At 39.9% G+C, this 11609-nt stretch overlaps 1 long non-coding RNA gene across 1 annotated transcript in view; it reads left to right on the top strand.

Annotated features, from left to right (window-relative positions):
- The first annotated feature begins 6792 nt into the window (after window positions 1-6792).
- The window catches only part of LOC135362761 (uncharacterized), a 65785-nt gene continuing 60968 nt past the window's right edge, over window positions 6793-11609 (top strand). Inside the window, exon 1 of the long non-coding RNA XR_010407896.1 lies at window positions 6793-7067. This is a non-coding gene — a long non-coding RNA (uncharacterized LOC135362761). The remainder of the gene's footprint in view (window positions 7068-11609) is intronic.

Raw genomic sequence — 11609 nt, 5'->3', positions numbered from 1 at the left:
CAGACACAGGGCCAACTGAGTCTCTGGAACCAAATCAAAGAGGGTTCCACATGAATGCTATGCAGAGCAGGCAGTTGACCCTGGAACATGCAGTGTCCCTGGTAACACTCTCGCTTTCAGTTGGATGGAACTTGAAGCATATCTGCTCCCAAATCCTCACTTTAGTGTCTCCCTTATTTATGCATCTCCCATTTCCTCTGAGAGCCCCCCTCTTCCCTGCAACCAGGACAATAGTGAGAGTATCCATCCCATTTCCAGGGAAAAACCTACTTCTTCTATAATGCTATATGGATTTTTCTCAACTCTGAACTCCCAGAGCAAATTGAGGTTTACACTCTAAGGATCTAATTTTTAAAATTTTATTGTTTTATTAAATATATATTAATGTTTAATGCAGCTAAATACTATCTTCCCAATGATATTGTCATTTTTTTTTAAGGGTAAGGGCTGTCACATACTTCTGTACCTCACAGAGCACTTTTCAATCCCAAGACCCAAGAATGTCCTTGTAGATGTAGTTTGTTCAGACAGCAATGACTGACACGTGGTTAATTTTTAACCAAAATCACTGCCATCATCATTGCATATATAACCCCATATCACCACTGCAACTAGAAATTTTGTATAGTAGTTCAGAGTTTACTGTTTTCACATGTAGTATTTTATTTTATGTTCACGAACACCTTGTAATTTAGACATTATCCATTATCCCATTTCACATACAATAAAAATGGAGGATAAAAGAATCACATGCGTTTCCTATGTGGCAGAACTGCAAGGCAAAACTTTTTTAGGTGCTCCATAAATACACACCTTGGTGAATTTCTGATCATAAAATAACAAGACTGTTTTCAAACACTTAATAGTATTGCTCTGAGAATATAATAAACCTCCCCAAATTTTAGTGGCATAAAACACAACCATTTTCTTATGCTGCCAATTTTATCCATCAGGAATTTGGACAGGGCACAGTGGGGATGGCTTGTCTCTAACATGATACCTGGGCCTTACCTGGGTAGATCACATGCTTGAGGCCATATGTCTGGGGTCTTGGTTCTTTTCCATACAGCATCTTATGGGACTAAAATGTCTAAGATAGTTCTTACACTGGCATCCAGGAGAGGATGGTTAGAACATCTGGGACTGGTCTTTCCACATCCCTCTCTCCTCATGAGCTTTCCATGTGGCAATCTTGGGCCTTCTCAGAGATTGGAGGTCCTAATGGTAGTCAAATTTCCTACAGGGTCGGTGGCACTGAAGCAGGCAGTTCAAGCTATTAAAGTGGAGGTGCATGATTTCTCATGACCTGGACTCAGAAATCATGTGGAGTCACCTCTGTATCATTCTGTTGGTTATACATGGCCAGACCAGAACAGGATGGGAGTGGACAACATAAAAGTATGAATTGGGGGAAATGTGGCATTGTATACTTCTCCCTTTGATTCTGTTAATGTTTCCTTCACATATTTTGGAGCTCTGCTGTTTGGTATATATGTTTATAATTGTGATATCTTCTTAATTAATTGACCTCTTCATTAATAAGTGTCTCATAACAGTCTCCTGCTATCAGGGTTTTCTTTTTTGCCTTTTGGTTTTGAAAGGTTGATTATAATTGTTTCATTGTGGGTCTCTGAGTTTATCATACTTAAAATTATAGCTTCTGGATTTATAGATTCATGTATATCATCCAACTTCATAAGGTTTGCTCGTTATTTCTTGAAATCTTCTTTCTGCTCTGTTCTCTCTCTCTCTTCTCCTTCTGGGACTCCCATAACATGTATGTTGGCCCACACTTGATATTGACGTATAAGTCCCTTAGGCTCTGTTCACATCTTTTTATTCTTTTTATTTTTGTTTCTCAGACTCAGTAATTTCAATTTTCCTATCTTCAAGTTAGCTGATTACTTCTTCTGCCTATTCAAATCTGCTGTTGAGCCCCTCTAGTGAATTTTTCATTTTAGTTATTATACTTTTCAGCTCCAGAATTTTTGTTTTGTTCCTTGTTGATATTCTTATTTTGTTTATACATTGTTTTCTTGATTTCATTTAGCTTTTGCTCATGTTTTCCTTTAGCTTTTTGTACATATTTAATGCAGCTTTTTAAAAGTCTATCTAGTGAGTTTGGTATCTGGGTTTCCTCAGAGACATTTTCTGTCAATTTGTTTTGTTCTTTGTTCTTTTTGTTGTTGTTGTTGCAAATTGGGCATTTGGATATTATAGTATGTAAAACTCTGGAAATCAGTTTCTCCCTTGCCCCAGGTTTTTTGTTTGTTTAAATTGTTGAAGGCTGTAATACTTTTTTTTTTTGAGACTTTCCCAAACTATTTTATAAGCAAACCCTATTCTTTGTCATGTGTGATCACTTAAGTCTCTGCATTCAGCAAATGTTTTGAGAGATTTCCTTGAATGCCAAGAAGTCTCCCAGTCTTTGCAGATTGGGTCAGTTCTGGGATAATCTGTCAAAATTTAGCTAGGCTTGTTCTAAGTCTAGGGATAATCCTGAGGTTAAGCTTTAAGGTCTTCTCAGGTATTTTTTGAGCATGCATCTTGGCTGGATATGTGTGTAGCTTTAAATTCCCTCATATGCCTTCAGTGTGTTAATTCCCCACAAACAGTCTCACCCCAGCCTCTCCTCCAGCCCTTAGGTAGTCTTCTGTATGTTTCCACCTATAATCCCATGCCCCAGCCATCTGCAGGTCTATAGTTACATTGTAGCTTTTATGAGCAGAGCTTGTCACTTTTCCTGCCCAAGTTCCAGTGTGGGCAAAACAGAGACAAGCACATTGTATCAGTCCTTCAGATATCTCTCAGAAAGGTTCGAACAAACATACACAATAATTTACAAATAAATTCTGCTTTGAGGCTTGCTGTAGGGAGCTGAGAATCAAAATACTACTGCATGAAGACCCAAACCACTGCTATGCCAGGGACTCCCTCCCTCCTAAGGCAAGAGTGAGTAAGAATGCCACAAAACTACTTTTTTTTTTTAAAGATTTTATTTATTTATTTGACAGAGAGAGACACAGCAAGAGAGGGAACACAAGCAGGGGGGTGGGACAGGGAGAAGCGGCCTCCCGCCGAGCTGGGAGCCCGATGCGGGGCTCGATCCCAGGACCCTGGGACCATGACCTGAGCTGAAGGCAGACGCTTAACGACTGAGCCACCCAGGCGCCCCCACAAAATTACTTTCTTACCCTTCTCAAGATGGTTTTTTCTTTTTCTTCTTTTCGATTTTTTTTTTTTTTTGATAGGTATTGGTTTGGTAGCTATAAGCCTTTGTTTTCCACAGTTCTGGTAAGGTTAGTTCAGATATTTCTGCTTGTTTTTTTCCTTCTTCTTTTTTTTCAATATTATAGTCAGGGAATAAGAGTTTGGAAATTCCTAGTTCACCATTTTGCTAGTATCACTTGAGAAGTCTGAAGTGCTATTATTTATTTATTTATTTATTTATTTATTTATTTATTTATTTAAGAGAGCGAGAAAGAGAGAGAGAGGGAGAGAAGGGAGAGGAACAGAGGGAGAGGGACAAGTAGATGCCACACTGAGCATGGAGCCCAACACAGGCTCAATCCTATGACTCCGAGATCATGACATGAGCTGAAATCAAGAGTCAAATGCTTAACCAACTGAGCTGTCTGGGTGCCCCAAGAAGTCTGTAGCTCTATTTTAAGAAGCTGCTTTTGGAACTGATCTTGTCTATTGCATGTAGACCACATGAATTATTATTTCTAAAAGTAAATTCCAAATTTTTAGACTTTTAAAACTGGTTCAAAAATGGTTTTCAAAATAAAAAAAAAAATGAATGTATTGGAATGACAGTTCCTTATTTGGATTTGCTAACGCTTCTCTTTTTTTAGAGCAAACATGAGCCACAGTAGCTTTCTAGCATTATAATTCTTATCAGCATTTAACTTGCTACTAATTACTTCATAATTATAGCCCCACTGCACTCATAGTAAACCTGGAGACTGACTTTAGACGTATTACTAACTTTTAAAATTGGTGAATTTTGGAACTTCTGTCCTATTATTGTTTGACTATCTTTGATTATATTTTTCTAAATGAATGAAGATGACTTTATTCTATCCTTCCCAAACCCTGGATGGAGCCAAATTCTTCTTAACCTTTCTAAAAATGAGTTCTAAACAAATGTTTCCATAATTCACTCTCCTTGAAAATGTCTTCCAAAGATCTTTTGCAGAATTTTATGTATTTGACTTCTAAAAGGAAAAATAAAAACTGCTGAATTTGATCAAGAAATTTTCCTTTGCTTTGCATTTAATAAAGTATCTTTCTTTCAAGCCATTGTTCAAAGACAAAAAGAAATGATAAGAAGAGTCATGGTCCTGGAAGCATCCCCCTTTATCTTTTTGGGAAGCCAAGTTCTATTGAAGAAGAAAAAGCAAAGATCTAAAACTATCTATGTTCACAAGGTCATGCAAACAGGCCAGATGAGGCAAATAGCAGAGTGGGGGATATATTTCTGAAGATTCACTATGAGGTCAAAAAAGAACACAAAGCTTTTCATTTATAGAATATTGTCTCAATCAAGAAATAGACTCTTAATTTTAGAGAACAAACTGATGGTTATTTAGTAACCATTCTTACTCACTCTTGCTTTAGGAGGGAGGGAGTCCCTGAGACAAGGGGATGGGGATGGGTTAAATAGGTGATGGGGAGTGCACTTGTGATGAGCACTTGGTGATGTATGAAATTGTTGAATCACTATATTGTACACCTGATACTAATATAACACTGTATGTTAACTAACTAAAATAAAAACTTTTAAAAAGAGAATACTGTTTCTATTTTGGCACAATGCAGGATTATGTGCATCTGATTACAATACAGAATTCTCTAACACTTCTATTTTCAACAATGCTGCAAGGCCTTACTCTTGGGGGAGCAGAGTAAGAAAAATGCATAGTTGCCCTAAATTTATCTGCCCTCACCAGGGCACCTAGGGTGCTGGTTAATAAATGGCTCCTCACTTGCATACCAGCTGCATTTGCTCAGGGCTTTTCCAAAGAGTTCACTCACCTCACATTAGTCAGCAGCTTCCTATAAGACAAACCTTCACTTTGCCCTACTGAAGGATTATTCAGCCTTATAAAACATACCAGATTCCCCATTCTCAGTAGGACATTTAATTAACCCCCATTGATTCACCAAGCAAAACAACCAGTAAGAAATTTTGGGCTTTTCATTGTGACCCTAGGATATCCACCCACTTTTTGGTATTTTGAAAATTTTTATCCCAGTTGTACTCTTAAGTTTTCAGAGTACAGACAGCACAGAAATAAATAATTTCTTGAACTAACCCAACAGCACTGCTGGACCATCCATTTGGTCTAAACTGAACTACCGACTGGGGAGAAGTAGGAAGGGAGCCTTTGTGGAGCGGGGTGTACACAGAATGCTGGGTGTGCACAATCACTCAGGACTGTTACAGAGAGGTTGCCTGGGAAGCCCTCTTGTTAACCTGAGGTTACAGCACCTCTCAGCATGCTCCCTAAAGGCTAGCCTTCCTTATAAGAAGGTTCTACCATAATATAATTCATATAATGCACTGGGTTCCAGAGAAAAGTAGGGAAATACTTGTGCATGGGTAGATACTGATCTTAAACTTCATTTTATCAGGCCTTTGGGCAATTACAGACTAATATCTCCATGCTTGAGGGAAAAAAATACACCTTCAAAGTCTTTAGCAATAATACATGAGCTTTAAGTACCTAGCTGGAGCTTGAATAGGCTTTTCTCTCCCTAACCCTCTAATATTTTTTGTTTTCAAATTTGTATATGGTTGAAGTTTATTCACTATCCCTCTGTGCTAGGAGCTTTTCTAACTTGTCTCACTTAACCTTTGAAATTGCTATGTGAAGTTGTATCACTAGCCCTTTTATAACACCTAATGCAGTTACTAACACATAGTAGGTTTTCAATAAATACTTGGTGAATGAAGAAAAGCTAAATGGATAAATGAATGAGTTTATAAATGGGCTCAGATAGTATTAAGCAACTTGATCGTAATTACAGAGCCAGTAAGCTGAACTCATATTTAGGGTTAAAAAATGGGGGTGGGTGGTATTGCAGACTTGATTTAAGCCAGTTTGCCCATTCAGCATTTTTTAGTTATTTTGGTATTCATCAGTGGCTTCTGTTATAGATAGATGGGACTAATGTCTCCTCACAGATTGTATTTATCAACAAAATCAAGTCCTAAGAAGGAATTCTGTCATACTTCCATAATTCATTAGCAAGTGGGTACAAGAGCAGTCACATATCCATTTCTCGGAAGCTTACTGGTATTCCTGCTCCTTATCCTGACAAACAGCTTGCTTGTAAAATGTACCCCCAAGGCAAGTGCAACAAATATTCTGACAGCAGGATAACTAATCTTCTGGTTGGATTAAGGAACAGCATCCTCTGTTAAGTGGGAAAACATAGGACTGTAGAAATTCCAGACCGTGGACTTGCTCTCAAGAAGTAAAACTACTGCCTGCAGCTTCCTGTTCCTCATTCATGAGAGGGTGAAGATGCCTGGACAGACCTTCAAGCCAATTCCTCCTGAACCATTTAGAATGTGACAAATGCAGTACCTAAGTTGTTTTAATAATGGCTGCCTTGCTTTGCCCAGGTATGTCTTTCTTCCAGAAACCGCTGAAATCCTTGAGCTAAAGCTACTCCCAGATATGGCTACCCATGGGAAAAAAGGCTAGAGCAAAGATGCTGGACTTCTATCTGGAAGCCTCCAGAGGGTGCTCTCTCTTTGGGCACTATTGTTGAAAAGCAACTACTCCTTGGACTGCAGCTCTGTTAAACATGGTTTGCTGTGTTACCCTGCATCACCCTTGGAGGTAGGAGTGACTCAGAAGTAGAAGGAACTACCAGGGTTCCAAGCTACTCTTCTTCACTTGACATACATCTCTGGAGAACTGATCCTGCCAGGAAAGCCCTGAGGGCAAAACACTTCCTTCCTGTTTTTCTCTATTCAAGGCAGGAAGCAGCTAATATGTACTTTCTGAGTGATCATCATACGGCGTGCTCCTGTGGGCCACTGTTGCCTGGTAAGGCTACTTTTGATTTTTTCCACAGAAAAGTATTGAGTATATTTGAAGATTTCTGAGCACCTGAGAGTTGGTATCTACCAAGCTGTCGATCTTCATGAGGTAGGGCAGGAAACATTACTCACTGGAGGCCGTGGTTGCCAGCCCACTCATGAATTAGCCAACTTTTTATGTAGATAAATGCCATGACAGATCAGTTATTAAATATAAAATACACTGTGCCACATAAATCTTTGTTTCCCATTGCTTGCTTCTGGGCTGAGCTGACTCATGAGATGAGTTTGAAAATTAAAGCCTGGGAAATGTAAGTGCAGAAGGCTTGCACAGAAAATTATAAAAGTGTGATTTGTGAGCTTGAGAGTGGGGTAAAGCAGAGGAGATAGCGTGTGGGGATCAGAGGACATCTACTTGGAAATGGATCTCCATCAGGAAAGCCAGACATGCCTGGAAATGTGAGGAAAGCTGTACTTTCCAGAGCATTCTCTAGCCTGAGGAAGTCACCACTCAGGCTAATAGCTGCAAGAATCATGGTAGTAATCTTTCAAAAGAGATTTTCAAAAGAGATTTTTGGGAATTGGTGTTCGTATTAATCATTACTCTTTCTGTTCCAAAGAACAGAAACCAAACTAAGACAGGCTCAAAAAGAGCTGGGGGATGGGGGGAAGAAAGAATAATTTATCAATTCAGGTAACTGAAAAGTTCAAGACTGGGTCTAGATGCCCAAGCTATGACATTAGGCATCTGTCCTTCTCCATCTTTTGCCTCTGCTTTTTGCTCTGAGTTGGCTAATGAGAGACCAAAGATGGCTAGTAACAGCTCCAGGATTACTTTCTTCCAACTTAAAAACACCAGCAGAGTGTTTATTTTTCTTGATATCTCTGGAGATTATTCTAAGTAGTTTGCTCACATATCAACTAATCTCTTTGGCCAGGCCCAGGTCTAGTATCCATTCCTGGAGCCAAGAGTAGGATCAATTCCAGCTGAAGCATATGGCCTGAAGGGAAATAGTGGCTAAAGGAAGAGATAGGTTCTCTTAATATGAGGGGTGTTGAGCAGGCAAAAACAGGAGGTGTTCACTTCAGAAGTATTATTGCCTTTGGCCATATATGTGAAGAAAGGGGACCAAATTAGGACAATTAAGTTTCTCCACGATATATTTCCACTTCCACTTGAGAGACTAGATGGGATTCTAAAGATATCATCTTTTCCTTCTCTCCTTCCTTCCTTCCTTCCTTCCTTCCTTCCTTCCTTCCTTCCTTCCTTCCTTCCTTCCTTCCAGACAGTAGCTGAACACACACTGTGTTCCAGGCATAGTGTTAAGTGATATAGATGAACAAAGATAGTGTTCCTAACCCTCAGGAGCTCTAGAAGTTTCCTGAAGTCTACATCAATCCTAAAAAAGGTAGTATTAGCTTGAAATCCTTTGGCCTAAATGTGGTGCCTAGGGAAATCTAGTCAAATGACTAGAAAGAGATTCTTGTATGTAGACACGATCCAGGCTCCACAGGATTTTCCAGGTTTCTTTGTGTGGAGAGTCATTAACCACAGAACCACAGCCCACTCAATTTTGACACCTTAGGCTGTACTGCAAACTTTGAATCACAGGGTAATTGAAAATAGTTTCTACTGTATACAAGCTAAGAGTAGACATTATTGCTTATTGGTTGGTATGGCCAAAATGTTCCTAAATGTGCCCTGTATATATTGTACAGGGAAGATTTCTTGGAATTACTTAAGCAATTAAAATCCCCCATGACATTCATTATACACAATCGAAGAAACACGATAAAAAGCATTTGTTAATTATATAAGTAATGCAGTCCTGTAGTAACCAACACAGCCCTGTGAGCTGTGGGCATAAGCACAGCGCTATTGGGGAAACTGTCTCTTCTCTTCATATTAGTCTTGCAGAGTTTCATGGAAAAGACAGGATTTCCTGACTCTATTTTAATTTCACTTTGTAATCACTCATACTCGGACATTTATAGGCTAACTGTGTCACCAGCCTGCTTTCCTTCATTTGTATTTGTGCTGGATGTTATTAGAATAACATTTGATCCTATCACCAGAGATGGGAGATGGCCTGTATGAAAGGACAGAATAAGACAAACTGGATCTTCTCTAATTGCAGCCAAGCTACTATCTTTAAGATAAGAAAGCAAGACACTTGACCCTGATCATTATAAGCCTTTGTTTTCTTTTCTATAAAATGAGGGGAGTAGTCTAACTAGTGCTGCCTAAGATTATGGAAGTGTTCTATATTTGTGCTGTCCAATATGGTAGGCACTAACTATATGTGACTTGTGACTAGCTGGTGTGACTGAAGACTTTTTTCCTGCATTTTTAATTTCACTTGAAATAAATTATTTTAAATTGCAATGTAAATAGCCAAACCACTGGTGACTACCATATTGGACTACATAGGAAGCGCGCTCTATAGTCCCAGACAACTCCCAAATTCTAGGGTTTTAGAACTACATGTGAAGATTGTTAAGTCTGGGTTTCTCTGTATGAAAGTCCTTTTAAGCATCAAAATCCATTTTGTGTTCTCAAACAGTGCAGTTTCCATTCAGCTTTCTGATTCAGCTGAAAGATGAGTAAAGGCACATGTAAACAGAAAAGCTCCCGGGGGAATGAACATCATCTCAACAGAGCTCTTGTCAGTTGAGCGTTCCAGCAGGACCCCAGAATATATTACCTTTGTGAACTATTCTTCTGCTATGGCAGCCAAAGACACACTCCAATACTGCCGGGAGGCTGGAGCCTTTCTCCTAGGCTTTCCTGATACAGGCTGTTGTTTCAGACCCACGAGGCACACATACCTGCAGTGAGACTGTGTCTGCACCAAACAAGATGACACGGAGGTTTAAAAATTACTGGTTAATTGAACCAATAATGATAGCCCAGCATGGAGGGCAAGATCCCCAAAGCCAGAGAACATTAAAGAGAGAGACGGGAATTACCACATTGCCTGGGACTGAGTCTGTGCAGGTAAACACTGCTTTTAGTTTGCCAGCTGGCAAGTGTCAATTTGAATTGGTCAGTGTTCCATTTTGAAGGGCCGAGGCTTTCTGCAACATTATCATCCTTAGGACTGCTAGGTCCACATCAGATAGCAGAGTAGAAGGAGGTGAATCATATGTTGAACCCTGTTCAGACTATCCCCTGAGTGGCAGACCAGCTTTCTCCAACTCTGCTTTACGCCTCAATGCCCAATCCATGAGCCCACCCAGCTCAAGGTGTGGAAAGTCACCTTGAAGGACCCATTTGGTACAAAAACTTGGTTAAACTTACAAACGTCCAATAGTTCTTCTTGATATCTTTGCCCCCAAAGGATTCAGACAGATGAGACAGCATAGCTAATGGAAAGAGGAATGACCACCCATGCCCAAAGTCCCACTCTGACACCAACTTATCCTCTAAGGTCTGAGCAATATAAAGGATCATGAGAAACAATTTGGATTGTTAACTGCAGTGCTCTTGCTTTATTCAAATGCCATGGATGCCACGTACAAAAGCTTACAAAGTGTTGCTTGACCTCCTGATCAGAAGTGGTGCTGAAAACCCCCCAGAGTTTGCATTTGAGGGATTCTATCAGGACTGGCTCCTAAGGGGGAGGCTCTTACTGTCTGGGCACCCAATGGTTGTCCTAAAATTCATTTTATTGCCCCTTTTCCTGTATCTGGTTTTCCCAAATGGTTGTCATTCATTCATCCAGCAAATATTTACAGAGCACCTTCTGCCTGTTAGAAACTATTCCAGAAACTGTTTTGGTAGTGAATCAAATAAACCTTGATGGAACTAATATCTTGATGAGAAAGATGGAGTATAAGAAAGACAAAGACCGGAAACAAATAAATATTTAAATGTCGGGCAGTGGAAAGTGCTATAGAGAAATGCAGCTCAGAGATGATGATAAGGAATGAGAGACTGCCATTTCTTACACAGTAGTCAGGGCAGGATTCTCTCTGATAAGAAAACATTTGGGTAGAAACTAGATAGAAGTGAGGGAGTGAGCCATTTTATTAACCAAGGAAAATATGTTCTAGGCCGAGGGAATAGTCAGTGCAAAGGCCCGGATGCTGGAGGGTGTTTGGTGACTTTGTAGAACTGCATCGAGACAGTGTAGCTGGAGGGGTGTGAGCAAGGAAGGAAGTGGAAGAAGATGAAATCAGAAGTGTGTGTGTTTGTGTGTGTGAAGAACATGTAGGGCCTCATAGGCCATTGCAAGGAATTTGGTTGTTACTCTGAATAATATGGAAAGCCACTGGAAGATCTTAAACACAGACCTGGTAGGACCTAACTTACTGAAGTTTCACTTTGGCTGCTGTGTGGAGCGGAGTCTATATGGGGATGAGAGTGGAAGTTAATGACCAGTGGAGGTGAAACTAGTGGAAGTGAACCATTCTTAGAGTCTGATTTATTTTATTTTTTTAAAGGTTATTTATTTTAGAGAGAGAGCACGGGCACATGCACGTGGCGGGGAGGGCAGAGGAAGAGAGAGAGACTCTCAAGCACACTCCCTGCCTGACGTGGGGCTTG

This window comes from Mirounga angustirostris, unplaced genomic scaffold, assembly GCF_029215605.1.
Source record: "Mirounga angustirostris isolate CCGP_5_RB_7025 unplaced genomic scaffold, mMirAng1.0.hap1 SCAF_15, whole genome shotgun sequence".
Taxonomy (NCBI): Eukaryota; Metazoa; Chordata; class Mammalia; order Carnivora; family Phocidae; genus Mirounga; species Mirounga angustirostris.
This window is presented reverse-complemented; position numbering and strand designations above follow the sequence as displayed.